The sequence below is a fragment of the Triturus cristatus genome, chromosome 2_2 (genome assembly GCF_964204655.1).
Source record: "Triturus cristatus chromosome 2_2, aTriCri1.1, whole genome shotgun sequence".
Taxonomy (NCBI): domain Eukaryota; kingdom Metazoa; phylum Chordata; class Amphibia; order Caudata; family Salamandridae; genus Triturus; species Triturus cristatus.
In genome coordinates, this window is record NC_140582.1 from 1,012,355,185 (window position 1) to 1,012,381,718 (window position 26,534).

General features: G+C 45.2%; 1 protein-coding gene across 2 annotated transcripts in view; it reads left to right on the top strand.

The window, feature by feature from the left end:
- The first annotated feature begins 323 nt into the window (after positions 1 to 323).
- The window catches only part of KIAA0232 (KIAA0232 ortholog), a 467,980-nt gene continuing 441,769 nt past the window's right edge, over positions 324 to 26,534 (top strand). The window contains exon 1 of one of the 2 annotated variants that reach the window (XM_085642449.1): positions 324 to 756. The gene's annotated coding sequence lies outside the window, so the exon portion shown is untranslated. The remainder of the gene's footprint in view (positions 757 to 26,534) is intronic. The other variant, XM_085642448.1, reaches the window with a different exon arrangement.

The following is a 26,534-nucleotide window of genomic DNA, read 5'->3' on the forward strand; positions in this document are numbered from 1 at the left end:
GAAAAATTAATGTGACCTTGGGTAGTGTAACTGCTGCTAATGTGAAGAGCTCCAATACCTTCGGGTTGAGTTCGTGCTATAAATTGCAGGGGGGAAAAATTACTTTGGACTAACGAGCAGTATCTACCACAATAAAGCGCTTTAACGCTTCACCGGTAGTAGTATTCTATAAGTACAATGTACACAATACAGCAAACATACACTTGATGGAGCTCATGGAAAAGCCTGAAACAGAAAGCAACGCGGTCGTGATGCTCACAACGCCACAAGCCGGGTGGGTCTCGTCGGCGGAAGTCTCGCCAGAGCTTTGCACTGGAAGGAGTACTGGAAGGAGGGGGCACAGGAAGCGACGCGCTTGTGACGCAATGTACGGGCCGGTTGGCTCTTGTCGACGGAAGTCTGCTCGCCAACGGCGGTCCCGTTCGCATGGGTCACAGGGGTCTTCCAGCGGCCTCTGGCCGTGACGCCGCTCACTGAGAGGAACGGACGGAAGGCGGGAGACGCACCAGGTACGTTATGTGCCAAAGGAACCTTTGGTAGGGAGAGAAGAACCGGGAGACGACTTCGGCGGTTCTCGCGCTCTCTACGGGAAGCTGCGGCCTCCCTCTCCTTCCCAGACTGCGGCAGGCCAGATCCAGGCAGAAGCTGCACTGTCAGGTGCCGGATCGCTGTGCCCGCCTCCGCCTGCTCGGGCCAAGGTGGAGCTCGCGATGCCGGCTAAAATGGACAAAGTGATTCTAGTGTGTACCAGGAGAGGTATGTCATATGCGGCACACCGTGTGTTCTCGTATTTCAGGGCGGCGGGGTCCAGTCACCTGGTGAAATATACAATAGGGTGTTTTCTGATAGATCATGTGACACGGATGTCAGAAGAAAGCATTGTCATCCAATCCCAGCTGTGACTGCACATCACGGGCTTTTGGGCACGACGTTTCCTTGTCCTGATTTTGATAACCTGTTATATTTCTCCCAAGCATGCCATGGTTTACTACGTATGATATGTATTAACATCTCTGAAAGCCGAGGATGTCAGTGTCGTGCTTTAGGCAAACGTCTTGCTGAATGGCGCCATTGGAGGGTTTGGTGCAGGTAGTTGAGAGGATAAGGTGCTAATTATTTTTATGGCGCTAATTATAGGCGGAGTTGATTTGTTTAGTTAAAGGCTGAATCTCTAAGGCTTATGCGTGTGCTGTTGGCTTGAAATGGTGATGTTTTAATGAGTACCGATTTGGGGACTTCTGTGATTTAGGGACAGTCTCTGGTATTTGAGGCGTAAGGAGATAATTGTTTTGGGTACGCAGGACAACATCCTGTGTTGATCGGAGAAGAGTCATGTTGCAAGTAGTTGTGTTTGTGTGTGAGACGGCTGTTGAAGAATAACTTTTCGTCTACGTTTTCTTTTATTGTTGCTTTACTAGTGTAAGGAATGTTAACTTTCAAGTTAGCTTTAGAATGTTAGGCCAGCAGTTACCGTTGGTTTGTATCGCCTTATGGCTGCCTGACTTCCATTGATGTTGTAGCAATCGAATGTATCCTGTTTAACAAATCTACTTTAGAACTTTATGGTTTGACTTTGGCAATAACACATTTCTGACACACTTGGCGCGTACTGGCTGCTTTGGGGTAGTAGACCACATCACCCCTAATCTGACGGAGTCCAGTATTGTGATTGGGATGTCTATGTGACAGTTGCAGCGCGCGAGGTTTCAGGAAATATTGACTTCAACACTTTCTCTAAAGCAAGTGCCAGACTGAACTTAGCCGGTTGTAGGCGCAAGAGCTAAAGCGTCCGCTCAGATATTGGTGTAGAGCTTGCTTTGCGACTTGTGAAAGGCACAGAAGCGTTTCTGGATTACAGACCAAATAGTAACTGTATGGATGCAGTGTCGGGACACAAGACGGGACGCCAACGATCAAAGTGTTGGGAGTGCACCCGAGCATCGTGGATGGGCCATAGCTGTGAGAGTGACGAGACTTGTGTAATGGATGAGATGTGATGTGAAATAAAGTTGAGCATTGAAGACCATGTGAATAAAAGTCAGGTACTTGAGAGGGTCGTGTGTTGAGGCTGGTGGCAAGGTGCCATTGTTCAGATAAGGAACGGTGGACGTTTAATGCCAAAAAGTCTATTAATACTGAGTGTGGGCGCAAAGGGCACTCACTATGTCAGTGTGTGAAGAAGGCATGGTACCGATGGTGCACTATTGTGGGGAAGATACATAAGAGGAAATCTATCTAACATATCAGAGAATAACGTGGAGGTAGCGTTGCCTAGACTGGTGGTTTGGGCGGATTTAAGATCGCAGTACATTTTAATAGGCGCAAACATTTTTCACTATTTTTTTGTAGTGATGGCATATGATTAAAACGCCAATAGTAGTACAAGAATATATGGTAGGGCGATAATCAAATGGTGTGGTCAGGCGGATTGCCTTTATAGAGAACAGCACAGTCAGTGGGTGAGGTGTTCATGGTTAATAAAACTGATGTTTTGGTAGGATGAGGACACCAGAACTAATTAGAAATCCCAATTGAGCCCCAGTTCTAATGAGCCAGGTCGTCATAAGTGTTATGTTAGATGTGGGTGAAATCCTGAATATTTCTAAGTATTTTCACTAATAAATTAGCACAGGAAAGAAATTTGAACACCAAAATGTTTTGAAAGTGGTTTATTCTCATGCCCACAAGGTTCGACCTTTAGAGTGTGTGTCTGTGTCTGTGTGTCTCTCTCTTGAGATAGCCGGAAAGATGTATATTATATCTATCTGCATATATAGATCTTGCAAATCCTACAAGCAGAGCCTATCACTATATGTCATCCAGCTTTTTGGTTGGATTGTAGCCAAGTGAGTCTGCCTAAGGCTTAAAGGTCGTTAACATCTTTGGTATCTCCGTTAGGAACATTTAAGGTGGGCTCTATAACGTATCGAGTACACCCAGTGATGTGAGGGAGCCTAAATGTAATGCTTTGTTTTTTCAGTCTCAATTTATTTTATTTATTGTTTCAGCTGTCAGCCTTACAATAATTTAAACCACAAACTAAGAACATTAGCCATACCAAACCTGCATCGGATAAAAACATACACAGAGCAATCCACTAAACAGCAAAATAGTGTTTAAACCTTGCATTCCATTTCAAAGGAAAATAAGTCAGCCAATTCTTCAGATATATACAAGTGCAGTGAGACAATAAAAGTACACATTTACATCAGAGGATTACAACCGTAAAAAGATATATACGCATCACTATCAATTAAATAGCATAAATGCCGTTAGGGGCTGTATTCAATCCAGGTATAAACATTCAACCAACACACCAAGTATAAAAAAAAAAAAGTGCAGTGCAGGGGGGGTGTTGGGGAACTGTGCAATTTAAACAGGAGCTAGCTGCGCGTTACATCATGGAATACGTTCAAATCCGCTAAGGTTATCTGGTTCAGCTGATGCCTAACGTAGTAGGCAGCTGTCTCTGGCGAGGCCACATAACCCATACAAATTACACTACAGAATTGACCACATACATGTCATCTGATTTAATGCACAGCACCATGGCTAGTGTAACACATCTAACCCTGTAGTGTTTAAAAAGTGGTAGAACTCATCACCGCCATGCAGTATCGTATTTCTTGCAAAACAGAATAAAGTGGGTTAGGTTGTCTAGCCCTTCCCAAGCTTCAATCACAGTGGTCCAGTCTAACAGAAAGCATATGGATTCGCATGAAATACTTCCTGGCCGGTAGAATACGCACCGGGAATTTTACATACAATGTTTGCTTCCATTCAGGATATAACGAATCCACATATTCAGAGCAATGTAGGCCATAGGTGTTACTGAAATAATTGCTTGTGATAGAACCTGGCTTCAACGGCAGACGTTTTTTTTTTTTTATCTGCATATATGATACTGTTCTTTAATCAGATCTGTAGTATCCTGCTTGGCTCTACTGGGGGCTCTCCACAGGGACACCATCTGTAGCTCATTAAAAATTTTCTATATATGGGATGACCATGTGTGGCCCCAGCAAGTAAAACCGTCTAACTTCTTGTAGGGTTTCCAGGTAAACTGCAGCCATATGATTTCTTACCAATCTAACCCAATAGAGTATTGACCCGAGGGCTATAATTTCTGATATTGGGATGACATTTAGCTCCATGTAGCGCACCACTAGAGGAGTGCCTGGTCCAAGTCCCAGCAGAGCTCGTAAAAAATCATTCTCGGCTACTTGGGGTGTTCGGACGTTCACATACCCCCATAGCTCTGCCCCAAATAGTGTGGCTGTCACTGCCCTTTGCTTATGTATTTGCAGAATGACACTCATGCTTCTGGCACCAGTCTAATGCCTAAACTTTAACATTGCACCTGCCATTTGTTTCGCAACTAAAATTGCCTTCCATATTTTGTTTTTAAACAATGCACTCCTTGTCTCACATATTCAACAGCTTTTGTTGTGGTGCTACCACGGAGTGTGTTGCCTAATTTATACACATAAAACTCCGAAATGGCTGCTCCTGATGCTAGGGATAGTCCATGATTGCATCAGTTGCTCAATGCCCAACGTCCATGAGCTTAATTAACATTCAAAAATGACATTCAAAGAATGTTCAGGAAAAACGCACCCATTCTAATTGGAGCATTTAAGTAATATTGTGGTACTTCATTTCATAAGTCCGATGCAAGTGAAAATCGGCTCTTTTTTTAATTCACAGTTGAACAATTGTGCAATTTGCATTTAGTGTTTCATGTAAAATGCTCATAAGACTGAACAGTTATTCTTCCACCCCAATGCATTTGTAATCGACCTTCTTCGGGGGATCATCTGTAACAAAAAAAACACCTCTATCACAAGTAAGAAGCTTCAGGAAGGCCTCGCAAAAACAAGAAATGATGTCAAATTAACATTGTCACACGCTGCCACGAATAATAGTGTGTTCTACATGCATGCCACAAATCCATTACCTTTTGAAAAACACACTGTATCAGTGCAATTATTAAAAATACACCTGCCTACCCTGCATCTACGATCTCCCCCAAACTGAATTCATAAACATTAATCTCCACTTATAAACCAGCATTTGCAATGCAGTAGGCCTCGCATTTACGAGAGTTTGAGCTATTGGCATTGTAAATGACCATGCCTTTTATTTATGTGTTTTTAAAACAGATAAATTAAAGGACTTTTGTTGGTGCTGTCGAAAAATGTAAAAAGCGTTAGGAGAGAGCATGTCCTGCCTGCGAGAGCACAGTACAGCCACAGCAGTACACACACCAAAGCTAGGGGAGGACCACATGTCGGTGCGCCATCTTCACCGCCACTCACGTCTACAACAGTGAACCACTAGGTTTCAGTCTTTCTACTTGCAACTCTTCTCCACAACAATGAACATAATGGACTCCTTCATGCACTCATTCCCACTGCAAAACAAAGAAAGCATGTTTCTGACAAGTAGAGGGAATTACACTAACAAATTAAACATCTGCTTTCATTTATGGTCAGAACTTGTATATATTCTTTATTTTTTTACTATGCCTTTGCTGATTTTACTTGCATTAAAGGAGGCCTCGCCATTTGGCAATAGCTCTATGCACAAGCAGTATTATTTGCACTGCTGTCTCTCACTCTCTGCAACACATCAAACATATGTGCTACGAAGCACGCTGCATCATGTTTGGAGCATGTCTTCAAACTTCAAGGACCTTAACAAAGATGTCTCAAGTACATCTCTGCATCTAACACCCTTCCATCCACACTCTTCTGAAAAGGAGATCAAGGTGCTGATGAAAATCACAGTGCTTGATCGTCTTGTCAGAGATATGAAGCACTACACACAGCTTCCATACAATACAGTTAGTACAATATAGCAAAGATAGCGAATGATAAAAAAAACCTGCAGAGAGAGCATAAGGAAATGCTGCACTGTGATTGGCTGCTGAAGTGTGCACCGACCACCTGTAAGAAAGACAATCTGTATGAATTTAGAAGAGAACTTGCTGCGGCCATGTTGAAACAGACAGGACAAATAGTGTTCTTATTCTACATTCTGCTTGTCCATGGTCGGGATATGTCGTGATATTGCGGGACAACAGTATACAGAAAAGGAATCACTAGAACAGGCTGCACACCTGGGTATGACACCCCGTTCACAATGATATCAAACCAGTGGCGTAACCTAAAATGACAGAGCCACTGTCCCATGTGCAGAGAGGCCTCTTACTCTCCCATGTCTCACTGAAATTCACTGGCCTGGAGCTGAATGGGGCCCCCTGAAGGGTTGGGGGCCCTCTGCACCTCAGATGCGTGCAGAGCCTATTATTCCGCCTTAGAGCAGGAACTTTGCATTTAGCTATGATTTCCCCCGCTTGACTAACAGGTTAATGCTTCGCTAGCGCCAGGACACCTAACGGTAGCAGCGCGCTTTACAAATCCCATTAACATAACATAACTGTTAGATTTGCATTGTGCTTCCCTCTTGGCTATCATCATAATCTTGATCATGTACCATGCCCTTGTGATGGGGTGAGTGTCCAATCAATTTTACATATTTTATTTTTTGTAAGTATTATATTAAATATACAAAGTGGCTTTTAAATCTATTTTTTAAAAAGAGAAGGCCTATCAGTCTGGATAATGCCTATACATGCTTAGTTTCCCTGGTTGATGAAGAGCTGATCCTTCGCACAAGCACTTTCCTGAGAATTGCCACTAGAGTACGTAAGACTATGCCCGATCCCTGAGCCCTTACTTGATTGACTATCTTTGTGTTATTGTTAGCTGATATATTGTTTTATTAACAGAAAATCATCTATTTATTACCAATGAAGCTCCTTTTTAATATGTCATCAAATGTATTAATTGTTATAGCTATATTACTATAAATGTTTGATCATTGTGTAGTGTCAATCTTCCATTTTGCTTTTTTTTGTTTAAGATGTTGTGCTTTTATGGGTATTAAGTTACCCGAATAAAGTCTATGAACTGAACTGCATTGCGCATCTATGTTAAATCATACAACCTGCAAAGCAGGGGAACGTCTGACTTCATAGTCAGTACTATATGGTAATATTTTTAGGCGTGTCAATTGACACATGGGTCACTGTACATCCCATGCTTTCATAGCCACACCTGTGACAGGATACATCTTCTAGCTTTGCCTTCATGCCCTAGTTCCATTTAAATTCACAATATGCAATTTGTGGGAATATATCGTGACTATTTGCAAAGGATTACCGTTCAATTTCTGTGGGTTGTAAGGGACCATTACTTGCGTTATTCAAAACAGAAGAGCATATTTGATGGCCATATTTATCCCTGCGTCACCAGACCTTGTTCTTTGTCGTCGACTCCTATTTAAATTCTAAAATGTTAATAAAAGGTGCTCACCTTTTATTTTGTCCGGCCCCTGTACTTTGAAGAGCCCGGCAGTTCTCAGGCACGCATGATTTATTCACACAAATGATGTGTCCTGCTCTCCACGCAGAACGCCCCCTCAGGGTAAGTCGCAGCAGCCCCTGGCTGTACCCAGATGGAGGACTTAAATGAGGGGCGCCTTTTGGAGACAGGTGGGTTCTCCTCTGCAGAGCAATTACGTTCTGGGAGAACAAAATGAATGCCAATATTGCTGTCTATTCCAAGTACAGACTCTGGTGTCGCAAAATGTTTGCTGGCTGCACAACAGCCAAAACAGCTGCTCGAGAAACCGGACCGCCGCTATGTGACGGAGTGGACACCAATGCACGGCCAGCGGTGTTTGCAGTTCATTGGACTATACGAGGCACAGCAAGTATTCCCTTTAAAGCGACGTTTCAAATGGAAAAAAACATGCGTTGGCAGAAATGCTCCCCGGGGACGAGCTGTCAAATAGCCTGTTGACGGGGCCTCGTCTTTAAGTCCCCTGAACTTGCGCGTGGACTCCAAATAATGGCATTAAATTGTATTTAACTGTCGCCAAACCTTTGGCCGCGGTTGCCGGCGTCATTGCGGAAGTTGCGGTCACCAGATTTCGATTAATGCCATGACGCGACACCTTCCTGGAGCAAAATTTATCAACATTATTATATCACGCAGAAACTGCCACCACAGACAAATGGACCGTATTAACATCACTTGTTACATCACCCGTCACTTCCTCCTGCTCAGTACAGTGACAGTGGCTCCTGTGCAGACAGGCCCCTCCCTTGCAGTCACGGGCCTTTTGGCCACTACACTTTCGTTTTCTACTTCAGCGTATTTATTTTTTAAGTTGTCGGCGAGCGCGGAAAAAATAGTGCTTCATGCGCAGGAGCGTCTGTTTAGCGGCTGCTGGACGTCGCATGCGTATCAAAGCCGTCTGGACAGGTCAGCCAAAATAAAGTGTGCGACTCAGCCAGCCAATCCAGTGAGAAAACAAGCATTTCAAAATGCAATAGGACTCGTATTACGCGAGCCGTATTGCATTATAAACAAAAGTGCGTGAGTCCAAGAAGGAATGATCGGGAGTGAGTGAGGGGGGGGTAGGGAAGTTACAGACTGTGGGAGGGAAGGGGGGGGCAGAGGAACAAAAGAGTTTGTAAAGTAAAGGGGCCGATTGCCATGGAAGGATTAAAATGACGACATGGCCATCAGGAGGAGCAACAAACAAGCAAAAAACAAATCAGAATGCAGCATTTCTGATTTAAGCCAATGAAAAACATGGACAAAGTGGTCGTAGCTTCCCCCACTATACTGTATACTGCTTGTCTCGCAAAGCGAACAGCGCGTTGAGCTGCAATGCTATGCAAGACCTAAAAATGTGAATAAGTTACTCGATCTCCTTTGAACACCTGTGAACAGGATTTCTACGCAGCCTCACCAATAAAGCGAAAGACACACAATAACCAATTGAACCTGTCCCAAGACCATACGCATCAGTGTGCCACCTGTTGGTTGGAGTGGGAAGCCGTACACCGCCCAAATGGCCGAGTACACCAGAGCAGCAGTGCCTTGTTTCCGGGACACTGGTTTGCTAATCCTCACAACAACTGCAGTGACAGCAGAGACTTCATAGAGGTCACCATGTGAACCAGGCTGCTACAAGATCCTACTGTGCAAGCTCCTATAATCTGGGCACACAGGAATCCGGGTGCACACCAATCCGTTGGGTGTTGCACCTCCTCTCTCCGAGAATGTAAACACTCTGAAACCAAATACACTAGCATCACTTACAGCACTGTTTAGAACACCTGTGACACTGTTCTCCTGTGAAAGATAGCCTTCTGTGTGTGCGTGAACAATAAACTGATGTGAGCATTCTCCCATGGATGTAGCACCAGGGACTTTGAATCCTACAGTAGTTCAACTAGGGAAAGGCAGTTGTGCAGTTCACTGGGATCAGACGTTTGTGGCAATGGACAAAGGCACTACTGTCTTCTCATTTATGAATTCTCGGGCTAAAGTGATGAGTGGCATTCGCATAGTGAATCTGTCTATTGTAGTAGATCTGGCCTGAGGGAAGCCACTGACATTCAGTGCCATGTTAAGAGCCAACAAGAACATTTTACATTACATATTGTATTAATTTGCATCATTGTCAGGAATGTAATAAAGTTAAACGAGAGCAGATATCCAAAGAGGTAGAACCGAAAGTACTTAAGTTCTGCATGTTGGATAAAGGGGAGCGCTTTAGACCAAGACAGCTAGAATGTAAAAACTAGATCTATGGTCTTTCCTGACGTCACTATAGCTACTAGGAATGTCACATTAGGGCTTGTTACACTCAGAGCTCTGGGTAGTACATGGAATCCTTAAAAACGAAAGATATTTTACAAAGTAACGCGGCATGAAACCGAAGGGTATGATTGCAGGGCTTTAATTCAAATGTGTTTAAAGTGTATTTGGGAGGCAGTAAGGAACTCCTGAACAAGCTCCAGGTGGTTCAAAATTCGACGGCTCGCCTTCTCTGCCACATTCCTAGGAAAACTTCCATCTCTCCTTATCTCCGCAACTTGCATTGGCTGTGCATTGAAAGCCGTGTCAAATTCAAGACCGTATGTCATATTTTTAAAATTAAGCATGGTTCGTCTCCAACTTACTTGCAGGAACTGATTTGTCCTTATGTTCCTCCCAGAGCCCTACGCTCTTCCACTCTAGGTAATCTAGTTCTTCCTAGAGTCAAACTGACCAGAATGGGTGGTCGATCTTTCGCCTATCTTGGACCTAGACTTTGGAACTCCCTCCCTAACTTCATGAAACATGAATCCTTTTACCTCAAGTTTCGCTGTGACCTAAAAACTTGGCTTTTCACTCAGTAATCTGTTCCGTTTACTTAAGTCTACAGCTGTGGACACACTCGCGCCGGGAAACCCTGTCAAGGGTAGCTGTGCGCTTTACAAATTTAATTAATAATAATAATTTCCGATTGTTCATATTTGGTTATGGCTACTTCATAGTTGATGACCTTTAACAGTTTACACTTGCAACAAAGATGCCAAAAACACTGGCTTGAAGGTCCATTCTGTGTGGGTGTCCTATAAGCTAATTTTTATTGTGAACAAGGCTAAAACCAACTTGTGTAGCAATTAAAAGTTTACGTGATTAATAAGATTCAGGAAGCGACCTGAGAACGTCATGGAAAAAGTAATCGCTGATTCACTACACTTATTGGGCCCCTTGCCAACAGAAACCTGGGCTTGGTGGAGCATAAATGTCCCGCCCCTCTGATGCCCTCGCCTGTCCTCAATATAGATTATGATTCACCCCAATTTCCTTTTGACTTCCTCTCCCTCACCTGAGCAAAACATCAGAAACTAGAACTTGTGGGGGAAGTGTCTCGGGCTCCAGCCAGCTCCTGCCAAAATTGCACTTTGAGTGGAAGTGCATGGTGAAAAGCACTGCTTATTAATAAAAACGTATACGTACTTTCTATATTCACACATGCTAAGTGGAAATTGTACACAGTCTCAGAACAAGCATTGTAAAAGCAAACGTGCGGCTTTCCTGCAACGCAGGCACTAGGTGCATGGTGAAACAAATATTCCAAGCAAACTAAAATAAGAAGCTGAAAGTTTCAAGTGCCACTTCACCTACAGCATTTTTCAGTAGCTCAGTGTAACGGCTGCAATATGCCACGTAGTTGTATCTGTAGTTGAGAACCTTTTTAGCATGCCCACACACAGCTATTTTATTTCTTTGAACGAAGATCTGTCTAAAAAATGGAACCAACCTCCTCAGTAAAAAAAAAACCCACTTATTCCCATCTCTGTTGGACTGCTTTTAAAACAATCATGGTGCACAACAGTGTTTAAATGCATACAATGTAGTTTTTTTGTGGTTCTGTTGAGAATCTTTGTAGCTTTTTATTTTTTTTTGCCAGCTGCAAATAGAACTTGGATGTCCAACCTAATTTCTGTTTGATGTTTGACATATGAATCAACCGCAAATCCATTTGATTTAAAAGCTATTTTTAGTTTGCAGAGGGCTAAAGCCATCAGTGACCCTATTTGACATAGAAGCCCTACAGCGCCCAGAGATGTTCTTATACTATAAGTATGCAAGATATATTTATAGCACGAAACTTGTAGCTCTACTCTTTATTAGGTCTCGGCTGGCGATAGCAACGCGCATGCGCTGCTCTCAGCATTCGAGAGCTTCTTGAAATCAATACGGTTCAGGAAGGGGACTTGATGCCCCGCCCCCTCTTCCCATTGGCTAGCGTCATACTTTAGGCTAAACGCTAGCTTTCTATTGTAAAGGAGGCTTCTTAGTCCCTCCTAGTTACCAACCTGTCCACTTTTGGCCCTGCCCAGCGGGACTGGATCGTTTACTGGCGGAGTTGCACGTCCCCCTTTATGACTCGGCGCTATTTTATTTTCATTTTCAGAGCGGTGCTAATGACAGTGCACCGCGCTTTGTTTGTGTTTTTTTTTTTTTTTTTTTTTTTTAACTTTCAAACTGAGCACGGCGCCGCCTCACGGACACCGGTTTCAGATTATTTATATATTTCAGCGCCTGCTTCAAGGACACCTTGCTCAGTGTTAAAGTTAAGAAATATATAAAGAAACCGAGTGCGGTGTCCGTGAAGCGGCGCCGCGCTCAGCTTTAGCCAACAAACCGGGAAAGAAATCGCGAAGAATGTGGGACTATCACAAATAATACTCTGCGCGCAGACAAGCGGGTAAGGTAAAAACAGTGTTCGACCTTTTGAAATGGAAAAAGAGCCATTGCGCTGCCTTTTCTCTCGGGTCAAGTTTCGCCTTTTGTGCCGCTGCGTGCTGATGTAGAGATCTCCTGGGGGTGGGGAAGCTTGCAGAAATGTCCCTCACAGGGTTCCCTCTTTGGGAATTTCGCTTTTGGGCATTATAGAGGAGGGAGAAAAAATGTGCTGCTTCTGAAGGAAGGCATCCACCTCCCCTGGGGCATCCACAAGAGAACACAAAGTAAAAATGCAAAGGGTGCTCCAAGCAGATGGCCTGCGCCCACAGCCACTCGCGCTGTAGGTAGCCTGTACTCACTTTAAAGTGCCCTTTGGCGCATACATGGTCATGTGAGATCCTCTGAGCACTTTGCCTTCCCGCGCTAAGACCAGTGTAGATTTAAAAATAGCCTGAATTCGCTTGCGAAATACCTTCAGTGCATTTCTAATAAAAGAATGGCGCCTTTTAGAGTACCTCTAATAAATCAACAGCTGCACGCAAAATCAAATGCTATGTGTTATGCAGAGGGACATTGCAGGTTTTAGAGTTCGAAAATGTGACTTCTAATTTCGGATCACCAAGTTGTGATCCCAGACTAAGCGCTCTCTGTCCCTGTGAGGAAGACCGCATTATTTCATCCGAGGCCCGCAGTGCCACCTTGGCGCCTATCTCTTGATCTGATACCTACCATAGGTAACCTCATTACCCATTAATGTGCTGTGACTCTCCAGGTCTTAATCTGATCAAAGCCCCCCTCCTTCCTCTCCTACATATTTTACATCTCTGTATTTCCTACAAAATTGACTAATACGTTCTAGTCTCTCCTCTCTTTCCCCGTGCCAAACTCTGGTATATGAAGGCATTACTTTTGCTGCAATAAATTCATTTCCACCCGTGCCACATTTTGATGACTTATTTTCGCGCACCTGGGCTAAAAGGGGCAATTGCCTGGACCTTCTGCTTTTTCGATGTCCCTAGAGCGCGCGTTTGGCTAAGGGTATTGTTATATTGTTATTTTTTAGCAATTGACACTTTACTCTGCTTCATACTATTTCCGCCACCTCCATAAGACATTTAATGCTAGAACATGGCAGGCACCATAGTGATAACAATGACATTGCTTCAGTTTCCCCATGACTCGGCATCAATTATAAAATGCCTGTTTACTTGAGCATAACGATGTTTAGCATGTTTGTACCATTCCATTAGTAGGCATTTCACACTCAGGGGGTCATAACTGACCACTGCGGAAGCCGACTCAGCCTTTCATCCTTACAATGCGGATACATTGAGCATTATGTGGGTGGTAAATCCGGACGTCTGCAGTTCAAAATGACAACGTCGTGACATGGCAAGCAGTATATAAAAAAGTTCTATATACAAGTCGTGAGCCTGGTAACCTCTGTTAGTTACAGCGCTATGAAGCCGCCAGACAGTGTGAGCAAGTGGGTTAATAAACTGTTAGTTGTATTGATAGTGTACTGATGTGTTTTAAAGTGGCTGTAAAACAACTTAAGTAATTGTGGATACGCTTTAAATCTATTGAACCGTCTTGGTGAATCATTGCCATTGCCTTTCATCACTGCATCCTTTATTCTCCCGTTAATGTTTAAATGCCTCAGTGGTCTTGCGCACAGCACTTCTGGTGCAAGGGTCTCCACAGAAAGAAACACAATTCACAGATCTCTTTGCGGCGCCTCAGTGGCACAAGTGCTGCACGTTTACCTGTGCTGTAGGGCGAGGGCTGGTGGTCCTGCAGCGCCCCCCAGGATGCAGTTGGCTGTGCTAAGAGGGGGGCACCCCGGGCTGGTCTCGAAACTGCCGGAGAGAGGGGTGTACTGGAAGCTGTTGGCTGGCTGCAGGAGCAGAAGTCGGCGGAGGCCTCGATCGCGGCCATGCAGGAGTCGTACGAGTATTCCATTGTGTACATAGAGGAGGGTGGGCCCGTCTAGAAAGGGACCTCCGAGGAGCCTCTCGTCTTGGAGAACTCTGGGACAGAGAGCCCGTGTTAGCCTGCAACAGTTCTCTCACAACAGCGGTCTTAGCGGCAAACAGACATCCCTTCTTTTTAAATCTGTCTTTCTCCTGCCCTGTAGTGCTTTTTAGGTCTCGCTGAGCCAGCGCATGCGCTGCTCTGTGAGGAATTTAGTGTGTGGGTTTTCTAAGTGCTGCCACAGGCTTTTGGTGGCCTACCGCTTGCGTTCACGCGCACAGCCGCCATCTGATCACGCTGGAATATCGCGATCACTTTCTCTTTGATCGCGATCACTTTCAAGGCTGCGCGGCCGTTACTTTTACGGCCACGCAGCCAATGCTTATTTTATAAGCCATCTTGGAACATTCAATTAAAAAACTAAATGGTCACCGCAACCACACACATGCTAGGGCCGCTGTGGAATCATGAGGTGTATGTGTGCAATTGTAAAGACACATGAAGGCATATGCTACATCATGCCTTTTTAAAAACTTTTTTTGTTTTTGTTGATGAATAGCATCTCCAAAATGCACTGACAAAACAAATAGGGCTAAAAAGCAAGAAGTATTAGCTTGGCCAATGCTCGTTCATGAGTGTATTTGCCTGAGTAAGACAGTACACCCTTTGGCAGAGGGTGCAGTTACCATGGCTTTAGTAATGCTTCTCCCAGGGTGCTTTCCAACCTATTTGTGTGGAAATTGCTATTACCACATTATCGTTTGCGTCAGTTTTCTCAATAGTTGCATGTTTAATGCTAGTCCGTTCAGTTTGTGGTTACCGGACCTCCCATACCAATATGAAAATAGACAGGGTGCAATGATGACGGAGTACTTGAGGGCCAATATTGCACCAAACGGCCTAATAGTCAAGAACTTCCCAAGACTTTTCCTCCATGACGCTGTCTTTGAAAAGGAATGGTCGCTGGTAGCATGCAAATGCACCTGGCACTTACTTATCCTCATTATTAATTGAGCAAAGAGGATAGCTGATGCCCTCCTTATTAGAATACAGGTTGCTGAAGGGGCCATAAAGACTACCATACATGGCACTGTGTGAATTGACAGAACTCAACCATGAGATTGCTGAGCACAAGGAATTTCTGATTAAGCAGAAGGTTAGCAAGCTTCAGAAGGATATAAGCAGATGTAACAAAGAAAAAATATACCCCTATCTGAAAACAGACTATACCAACAGCAAAACTAGCTACTCTTCTGATGAAAATAGTGAATCCGACAGAAGAGACTCAGCTAGCAGTGACTCCAGCAATGGGAGCTGGAAGGGTTCAAATCAGAGGAGAAAGAATTATCCACAAAACCCCCACTACCCTGTACAGAATTTTCAAGGGCCGCAGCCTCCTTTTTGGCCTTTCCCGATATATCCCAGGGCCAACCGCAATACTTCCCTGCTAGCAATCCACCTTTTTTAGGCAGAGGCTGGGGCAGAGGCTGGGGCAGAGGAAGAGGGCGCAAAAGAGGAGGACAAAAACAAGTCCAGTGGCAGGACCAGGAGCCGAATATGATGGAAACCAGGAGCAAAATACAGGGCAGGAGAGTCTAGTGGTTAATTTGTCACATAGACAACTGACACCTACGGAACAAACAGTACTTGAGAAAGGCCATGGCTATGTCCCCACCCCTAAAGAGGACAGTTTTCGGGAACAATGCGAAATCCAGAACCTGTTTAGAAAAATACGCCTTAAAGCCCACTTCGATGGTACTGAGGAACCAGCCAGACTGGATTCAGGCCTTCGCAATCCCTCGACCTTCACACCTACCGTTGGCATGGTACCTGTTGAGCTAGTGACCTTTGAGAAGGCTGTCTTAAAAGAACTGAAGAACCAGGATACCAGAGTTCCTTTCCATAATCTCTCTAATCAAGAACATGCAGCGATTAGATCATTGACTGAGGACAATAGCATTACAATAAAGCAAGCAGACAAAGGGGGCGCCACGGTGTTGTAATCCGAAGTGGATTGTATGACCGAGTGCCAACGTCATCTACGGAATAGTACATTCTATACTCCGATAACAAACCCCACGACTCGATTAACGACTGAGATAACCACCATGGTCTATGAGGCAGAGAGTAATGGGTGGATCAGTGGTAAAGAAGCTGATTTCTTGATTACCAAACATCCCAAAACACCCTCTTTTTACACTCTGCCAAAAATACATAAGGGGACCACCCCTGTCCCGGGCGGACCTATAGTTTCTGGAATTGGCTCACTCTTAGAGCCGCTCTCAAAATTCTGCGACCATTACCTACAACCTTTTGGTCAAACAGACACCATCATACATCAGGGACACAACAGATATCCTCTGTGTTATAGGTGAAATAGAAAACACAGGCGATATTGACCTCCTGGTCACCCTGGATGTGGAACAACTGTATACCAATATCCCACAGAGAGAGACATTGGCAGTAATAGAATCTGCACTAAGTGGGAGTGAATGGACAGCAGCAATACCCATTTCGTTCATCATGCAATGTGCCACCCTGGCCTTAAAAGAAAACTTTTTGGAGTTTGACAGCCAACTCTTCCACCAGTCTCAGGGTACTTCGATGGGGAGTACCTTTGCCCCCAGTGTGGCATGTTTGTACATGGCGGCATTTGAACAAGAGACCATTCAACATGCGAGTAACCCCATCGGAGCTAACCTGAGACTGTGGAAGAGGTACATAGATGACATCCTCATCTTTTGGCAGGGGGACATGCAGAGATGTGCTGAATTTTGCGAGTGGATTAACACAAAAAACCAGCACTTGAAATTCACCCACACTATATCTGCCACAAACAATGCCTTCCTAGATCTCACCATCCGATTACAAGAGGGTAGAATAACAACATCCCTATACAAAAAGCCTACCGACAGAAACCACTTCCTACTGTACAGCAGCTATCATCCTGCTACACTGAGAAATACCCTTCCCTTCAGCCAATTTCTAAGAATTAGAAGAAATTGTAGTTCCACAGAGGACTACAAAATTGAAGCAGTGATACTGGCTGACTATCTGCTAAAGAGACAATACCCTAAGAAACAGGTTCACTCTTGCATGAAACGAGCAAGAAACAATAATCGTGAAAGCCTCCTAGAGGTACATGAGAAAGAACCCATTGACATTTTGACCTGTGTGACCACGTACACACCTAGATCCAATCTAATAAAGAAGGCAGTGAACAAACACTGGGCAATTCTGAACACGGGTACACTGTCAATACCCAAACCAAGGTTTGCGTTTAAACGTACCAACAATTTGAAAGATATGTTGGTGCACACTAGACCCAAGAAGAGCAACGTCCCTAACCAGAGGCAACTGTGGGATCTCCCACCCGTGACGGGACACTATCCCTGCGGCTCTTGTACCGTGTGCCCACAGACCAGACACACCAAACAATTGGTTCTATCAGACACATTTACATGGACGCTAATCAAACACTCTAACTGTAACACCCCACGTTGTGTGTACATGCTGACCTGCCCTTGTGACAAGAGGTATGTTGGCATGACCATGTGTCCCGTTCAGGTCAGAATCACTGAGCACAAGAGCAATATTCTTTGCCATAAAACTACCACCAAACTATACACCCACTTCTCTGAACTCGGACATCCCCCAGAGAGTCTACGCTGGGTCATCCTAGAATCCCACCAACAAATAACACAGACTGCTTTGTTCAGGATTGAACAAAGGTGGGTGTTCCGTCTTGACTTAGCAAATCACGGCCTGAATGACTCCATACCCTGGAGCAGCATTAATTAATCTGATATATACAACCATTGTCCACAACTTTAACGAATGAGTATATCAGCTTAGGACGCCACGCTAGTCTCTCCCCTCTTAATACATCTCTGCCACATGATATAGACATCAGGCTAGTCCGATATGGAGATTAGTCTATGTTAGGACGATATATCTAATAACTAACAATAGAGTACAATACTACACTCTAAGATGGCTGACATACGAATCACCCAATCGGCAGTCGCCAGCAATTTATGCACGAATTTAGCGCAGTGACGTGAGCGCTTTTGCGCTGTATATATTCTTGTTCACATTGTTGATAAAACCACGCCACTCGGTGCCAAATTTGAAGCCCTTCATGCGCATCGACAGCAAGGTAATAGCCAGAACTATAGACTTTCACCACATTCAAAGATGGCCTCCATGGTTACACTGTAGATGATGTCATGCCGACACCATCACACCACACACCAGGTGCGGCTGATTTACCATGCTTAACGGCACCAGGAGAGGGTATTTAAGACAGGAACCGGCAACCTGTCTTTTCCTTCCTGATGCAGCGGAGCGGGTAGGTGAGCCGGACTGCTCTGAGCGGGAGCAGGTGAGTATGGATTACGCGTTGAGACTATGCCTGGTCACAAGCTTTTAAGAGAGGTAAGAGGTGCTGGGAATTGCTGACAAGTTACCGCTGGTCTTTGGGAAGGGTACGCTGACTCTGATGTTCTGTAGAGCTCTGTACTAAGACATAACTTGGGTGCTGTAGATGCTCTTAACACACCGCATGATTGGAATAATGTTGGAGCGCATGGTTAAGGCGCCAGCAGCTACGCAGGCCGGTCTGGGGCCCTTTTGAGTCTGTTGAATAACCTTGTCAATGATACCAATTTCATGACTATGGGCTTACTATAACCTGAACCATGCCCACTTTCACTTTTAATGCTCTAGAGTCATGGCCTAAACGTTGTGCCTGCAAGCCCACACCCAACATACTTGTTTGTTTTTTCCTTTTACTAAACAGCGACACTACGTTGAGTGTCCATATCCTCCGCTGCGGTCTGATGAAGCCGCACTTGAATCCTTAAGAGGTGAGCTGATACATACTCACCATGATGTTCAATTACTCTAACTGGTTATACAGAGGTTTTTATATTCTAAATACAAATGAAGGCACCCTTAGAATGTGATATGCATGAAATCACGTTGTTTTTATCACTTGTATAGATTCAAAGAGGTTTTGTACGTTGAAATACACCCACTGGAATTAATAGGACCATGTACCATTGGTTTTTTGATCTTTTGTTTGTACTCTAGGTTGGCTGCTTTTCTTCGGGGGAACATCCTACTGAGAGAAGTGGTATGTAGAACCACACCACACACTGTAGATACTTTTCATTTAGTCACTAGGTCCTGAGGAATCGCCAACTGATCTATTAGAGACATTTTATAGGCGAGAAACATGTTGACCACTAAGGGGTAGAGCGTTATTTTTGTCAGATTAAAACAAAATATTCGCCCTCCTTCTTTTTACTTTTTAATCAGGTTGTGACCTCTCCAGAATAAAAATAATTATAGAGGATTCCCTTACCTGTTTTAACCCACACACCACATATAAATCTTACCAGGCCCCTCACACCCACGGCACCTATACGGCAAGGAACAAAAGATCTCTGATAAAGAGCCCCTTTATGGGTGCCCATCGAGCATTGCAGCGCCGGCTCGACGAGGAGCAGACCCATTTGATGAAGCATGACACCTAACTTGCTGTGTGTGTGAGGGTCCTAGTTTCGAAAGGAGATATTTCCCACCTCCCCACCACTCTGAGTACTCACCAGGTGGCCATCTTGCCACCCAGGAACACCGTACCTCTTTTGTCTTCCTGCAATTGTAAAGACACATGAAGGCATATGCTACATCACGCCTTTTTAAACACTTTTTTTGCTGGTGCTGTCTATGATCAGCAACAACCATTTTTTTTGTTTTTGCTGATGAATAGCATCTCCAAAATGCACTGACAAAACAAATAAGGCTAAAAAGCAAGAAGCATTAGCTTGGCCAATGCTCGTTCATGAGTGTATTTGCCTGAGTAAGACAGTACACCCTTTGGCAGAGGGTGCAGTTACCATGGCTTTAGTAATGCTTCTCCCAGGGTGCTTTCCAACCTATTTGTGTGGAACTTGCTTTTACCACATTATCGTTTGCGTCGGTTTTCTCAATAGTTGCATGTTTAATGCTAGTCCATTCAGTTTGTGGTTACCGCAGGTGTATGTTTGTTCGGCGACAATGAATGGTGCTAAGTATTGCAGAGCTTCAGTATACATGCCCACCTTTTAACCCATCCTCATGCCTCTCTTCATTTTCTCTCTTTTATAAGGAGCGAGTGTTATCTGTCACGGGATTCATGTTGCTATCCATTAAAAGTAGAATATAATCTCGTATTTGCAGATCTCAACAGCACTATTAGCAACTTATTTTTTCTCTTAAAACTGAGGTAGGATTGTTTGTCGGCGTGCTACTTTATTCTGTTTATGGATATCATTGAGAATTCCATTACGGAGAAGGTCATATTGCTGCCTATAATCTAAGTTCTCTGTCATGAATATACTCTCAGAATTCATAAACCACCAATCTGCCTCCCTTTGACCAGAAGTACAGTAGCTGATTATGTCTGCATTGCCAGACTGAACATAAAAAGCAGCTCTAGCTAAAATGTTCAAGCCAACCCATCTTGCTTACTCTACTCTCATCTCTCTTCTCTTCTCTTTTCTTCTCTCTCTCTCCTCACTCTGTTTTCTCTCGTGCCTGCTGTAATTACCATGGGGGAGCTCGAGAAAGTGGCAGAGGCACCAGCAGCGACCCTTTGCCTTAAAAAAAGGTCTCCGGTTGCCCCCATCCACTGGGGAAATGCCAGTTAGAGTAAACAGGCATTCCAACCTCAGGCGTTATATCCTTTCACTGCTTTTATCTTCAAAATAAACTTTCTTAAAAACACATGCAGCTGGTGTGGAAATGCTGCAGCTTCACAAATTATTAAACAATCATTGTTTTCTGTTTATAACCTTATCAGAGGCTATATTTTGACTTTATTTTTAGTTCTGGAAATGAGTGTTTCAGTCAAATGCACTTTATCACTTTTTCTATAATTGGCTTTGTCCCACCCTCCCCCACTAAAAAAAGATGGAAATTGTTTCCTCCTATAGGCCTTTTTTATTTATTCTTAATACATTTTAAATGAAAATTTATAATATAAAAATGTTGCAGGTATTCCATGGGTGTTTAGATATTCTACTGTTTATGGATTCGGAGAGAACGCCCAGGATGGAGAACTAGTATTACTAACATTTATTTACTGAGACGCTCATATTGCATTGAGAATCGCCTTGTGTCTTCCTCTTCTTCTAATGATTCCCTTGTTAAGAAAACTCTGTTGAATTTGAGAGGACCGGTCCTGCTGTTTCACTGTAACCAGCTACCTCTTGTATTGCTCTTTGGCAGTTTGCCAGTTCCCCACACATATATAGTCTATGGGGAACTTCTATCCATTGGTATAACCCATATCTGTTCAAGGGCTGCACAAGGCTCTCAAAGGTACGAGAGTATTTCTAGGCTTTTCATCGAGGGCTGTTCAGTTAACAGGGAGTCGTTCTCAAGATCATCCCTGACAGATTTGACAGGGTGATTTGCAGTTTTTCTCCAGACTATCAGGGTCCATCCGTCATTTGCAGCCAGGGCGTCCTGCTACAGGAGAACTGTGTTAATTGTCTCGACAATATCCCTTTCATTACTCTGCTACCATTCAGTGCACAGGCAGATGGAGATCTCTAGCTATGGTGGCCCCCAAACGAGGCCCAAAATTCTGGTCCTAAACCCCAGCCCATTGAGGAGGAGTCTTCTCATCCTATACCATCAAAGAAACCAGAAGTGTAGACTGCCCTAATTCAAACAAGCACATTCATGTGGTATTGTCAAAGGATATGGAGTTGTTGAATCATCTGCTGGTTTTAAGGTCCGTTACATGTTGGTGAGATCAGTGGGGATCCTGCCAAGAAGCTGTCCGTTCACCTACACATTCTATATGTATCTGCTCCTCTCACAAGGTTCCCTGCTGGATTAAGGATCTTCTGTGCGTGTTTGAGATTTTAGCTCCTCATGGCTTTCGGTGAACAGAATGCAGAAAGGTAGGCAACAATAGTTAACTCAGCTAGCATGCTCTCCTTGTGCTGGGCTTATCATTTTCTTGGTTGAGCATGTTCACAGGTCCAGCTTTTGAGCTCAGAAGTGCCCTGTGCGCGCAAGTAGACACCGTAATGGGCTCCAACTCTTGAAAGTCTCTTTAAGTTCCTAGTTGTTCTCCAAGGATGTTTGAGAATACTGAAACAGAGTCTTAATATTGAAGGGTAAAAATAGTACCCATTGTCTTATACTTTGCAGTTTAAAATTTCTTGACCACTTTCGGCCAAGTTTATCCCGTTCAAACCGGTCTGTATACTGTTATTATTGCTGGTAAATTCTAGTTTCTTTAATCTTTACCTGGCCATGGGCGCGGAAGGAGAAAATACACACTTTTATAGTCGGGCAATGCTCGCTATTTGTTTCTAGCATGCATGCAGTCACTGTTTCTTCTAGGTGTTGTCAGTTGGTCTTGCTACTGTGGATATTCCTGGATTTTGGTGGGGTGGCTTGAAAGCATCACACTTAAGTGACAGTATCTTATAAAGTACTCCAAAACATAAAATGGAGCTACCGCCAAACAGGTAGTATGCACGCAGCTAGCAGGGCAACATTACACACACCAGAAAGAGAGTACTATGTATACCCATGGCCGTAATACCTAGGGCACACATCTAGAACTGCAACACGGGTCTTTGTAAATAAGGGTGAGTTTGAAAAAATAGGTGACTAAAGCAAAAACCGCCAAAAAGACAAGGACGATGCAAGGTAGTCTTGGAGCCGTGCAACCCTCCTACCCAAGCCACTAAACTCGCAGCAATACTGTATTGTTAACCTTAACGAGGATAAAATATAATTATTTGTATTTTTAGGTCTCGCCTGACCCAGCGCATGCGCTGGTCTGGCAACACTTTTACTAAGGGCTTCAAAAAATGCTACCATGGCCGGCCTACATCTTCCGTGCATGTGCGCAGGCGCGCGCTTACGAGCAGAGGCGCCATATGGCTTTCCTCCTCATGCTCATTAAGCGCATCGCTCGCCGTGCTTGATCGCGATCACTTTCTTGGCCGCACGGCAGTACAACAGTGTAACAGTACAGTATGTGGTAAATTTCCCTCCAATAAGCTTCTTGGTGCTATAAGTTTTCTGCGTTGGCTCTAATAATGTGACATCTCCGCATACGGAACTCTGACACATTCCAGAGTGCATAACTGTGCCTCTTTGGGGGGCTGGTACTGAGAAAAGAGCTCATGAAAACCTTTGTCCTGCATCAGTCGTTAAGTATAAAATGAAACAAAAGCCAGAGTATTTATGCCTAGGAAATGGTTCAGAGATCATATCCATGTGGTGTGGAACTATTATGCTGCATGGGGAAAATTAAACTTGAAACCCAAGGGCCACATTCCTGTAAGCAGTTACATTTGGGACTATTTAAAGCTTCTTTGCCATACCATCAGCAAGTCACTGTCAACTCAGTTCCGTGTCCAATGTTTTTGCTGGTTTCAGCTTCTTCAGTAAGGAATGCGTGTCAAGTGTCAGGCAAGGAAAGTGGATGGACTGCTGTAGAAATGGTTTATGCTACACTTGCTGGTTTACTGTAGGTAAAAAATGTAATTAACATTCTGACCATGGAAACTGCCTTTACAGTTCCGAAAATGCATGCACTCTACAGGAATGACTTTGAGCTACTGGCTATATGCCTCCTAACCAGAGCTAAAGCTATACTCTCAGAATAGAAAATGGTAGACTTTTAGTAAGGGCTTCAAAAAATGCTTCCATGACCGGCCTACAGCTTGCGTATATGTGCTCGGGCACGCGCTTACGAGCAGTGGCACCATTTGGATTTCCTCGTCATGCTCATTAAGCGCATCGCTTGATCGCGATCACTTTCACGGCTGCTTTGCTGTTCTCAGTGAGCCAGTATTTTCACGGCCGCGTTACTTTTATGGCCGTGCGCCTTCTCCTCGTGTTATCTGTGCCTCTCCTCCTGTTATCATTGACACGAGCGTCACCCCGTTTCTTCTTGTCTTTCTATTCTCCCTCCTCTTTGGTTCTCTGTATCTCTCCTAACCTGCGATCTTCCCTCTCTCTCACCTTTATCCCACCCCTTGCACTTTCTTCCTGCACACCGTCTTTCATAACATTTTAGTGTTTCTCCACTGCTTTGTGAATCTTCCCCCTCTTCACCACGCCCCTCCCCGTTACCTCCTTTTTGCACTTTTTATCTCACTTTTCTTTCATGGCTCCGTTGTGATCCCTTCTTCCACCCTCATTTTCGTCCACAACTCCTCCCCTTCCTCTTGCTACACACCTCTTTCCTATTGATCCCTGTCTTCCCTTCAACCCCATCTTACCCCGCGCTTCTCTACATCTGTTGTTCTTTCCCCTCCAGCATCAGATTTCCATGGGCTCCTTTTTTTCCACCTGTTCTCCTTTTCGCTGCTTCCCCTTCCACGTTCTCCCCATTTCACCCACTCACTTAGCCCCCCTCTCTTTCGTCTCCTCGCCCCTCTGATCTCCCCTTCTCTCCTGCTCGTCGGCCTCCCCTTGTCCACCTCTATATATTCCTGTTTTCCTTTGCCCCCACATCCCCACCTGTTTCCCCGCTGCTGACCCGCTCTCATCTCGCCCTGAACCCCCTTCTCGCGGCCTCTCTGCACACCCAGCCTCTTCCTTCCAGTCACATATGCTCCCTCGTTCCTCGATATCTTTCCAAGACCTTTCGCTCACCCACTTACTGCTTTCCCCATACCTCATTTACCCACCTGCTCACTGTCTCACTCCCTGTCTGCATCGGTTTCATCCTCAGTCACTTTCTCTCGCGTCTCCCCTTTTCACAAGCCCCATCCCTGTCTCTCTCGCTCCCTAATGCCTTCTTTTTCTAATATATTTACATCTCTTACTCACCTGGCTCCTCTCTTTACTTCGTTTTGCTACCTCCCCTCCACACTCCTTTACACCCCTCTCACCTTTATCCCTCCCTGTGCCGCCTTCTCCCTGTCACACCTGTCTCCTGTTTCTCTTCCTCTCTACTACATTCACCCCTCCCCACCTTGAAACCCTCCTGCTCGCCCCTTTTCACCAGAGCCCCCTTTTGAATCTCTCTGCGCCCTCCCTCCGCGCCCACTCGCACCCCCTTCTCACCTTCTGTCCCTTCTATCCCGCCACACTCCCCCTCTTCCCCCGCCCCCCTCCTCTCGCTACCAGCAGAAGTTACTGCCCTCATAAGGGCTAAGGGCCCCCCTGACTTTAGCCCTGTGCGGCCGCCCCTCGGGCCCCCGCCAGTTCAGGATCGGCTAACTCCCTAGTGAGACCTGCAGAGAATTAATTTGGGGCCAGTGGTTGCCAAGGACACGTCTCCTTGGTAAACACGCTAGCTGTGATGAGAAGCTTCCAGCCCCAGTGTCTGGCCTGCGCGGCTCTGATGAGAACGGGTCCACGCTGTATGCAGAGCATGTTCTCGCTAATACCGAGCCTGCTGCTGTTTAGAGGCCTCGGCACCATCATAATATATTCTGATGCCCCAGACACCGCCACGCGCGGGAGGAGACAGCCGCTGATTGCGATACCGCGTGTAAAGGGAGCACTGATGCAGTCACACCTTGATACAGACACTCAAGGACTGCCAAAGGGACTCTTTTCCTCAGACCCTGCGCTTTGACCGCACCGGTACTTGTGCTATAAAATCTATGCATAGGTTTTGAAGCTAGCATTTTTTGTTTTTTCAGGTCGGCTGACGCATTTGAAATCATTAGTTGGTGGCGGAGAGTGGAGCTACTGTGTTTTTCTCTTTCCCGTAACACTTTATTTTTAAACTTCGAAACAGGCGCTTGGGACTTGGGGCCCTGCATAGTTGTTTGTATAGGGGTCCGTAAAAACTGCTGACGAGCCTGGTGCTGCTAGACGCTCCCCATGCTCTACCTTGCGCCCTTCTACCCCTCTGCCTTGCGCCCTTCTACCCCTCTGCCTTGCGCCCTTCTACCCCTCTGCCATGTGCCCTTCTACCCCTCTGCCTTGCGCCCTTCTACCCCTCTGCCTTGCGCCCTTCTACCCCTCTGCCTTGCGCCCTTCTACCCCTCTGCCTTGCGCCCTTCTACCCCTCTGCCTTGCGCCCTTCTACCCCTCTGCCTTGCGCCCTTCAACCCCTCTGCCATGCGCCCTTCAACCCCTCTGCCATGCGCCCTTCAACCCCTCTGCCATGCGCCCTTCAACCCCTCTGCCATGCGCCCTTCAACCCCTCTGCCATGCGCCCTTCAACCCCTCTGCCATGCGCCCTTCAACCCCTCTGCCATGCGCCCTTCAACCCCTCTGCCATGCGCCCTTCAACCCCTCTGCCATGCGCCCTTCAACCCCTCTGCCATGCGCCCTTCAACCCCTCTGCCATGCGCCCTTCAACCCCTCTGCCTTGCGCCCTTCAACCCCTCTGCCTTGCGCCCTTCAACCCCTCTGCCTTGCGCCCTTCAACCCCTCTGCCATGCGCCCTTCAACCCCTCTGCCTTGCGCCCT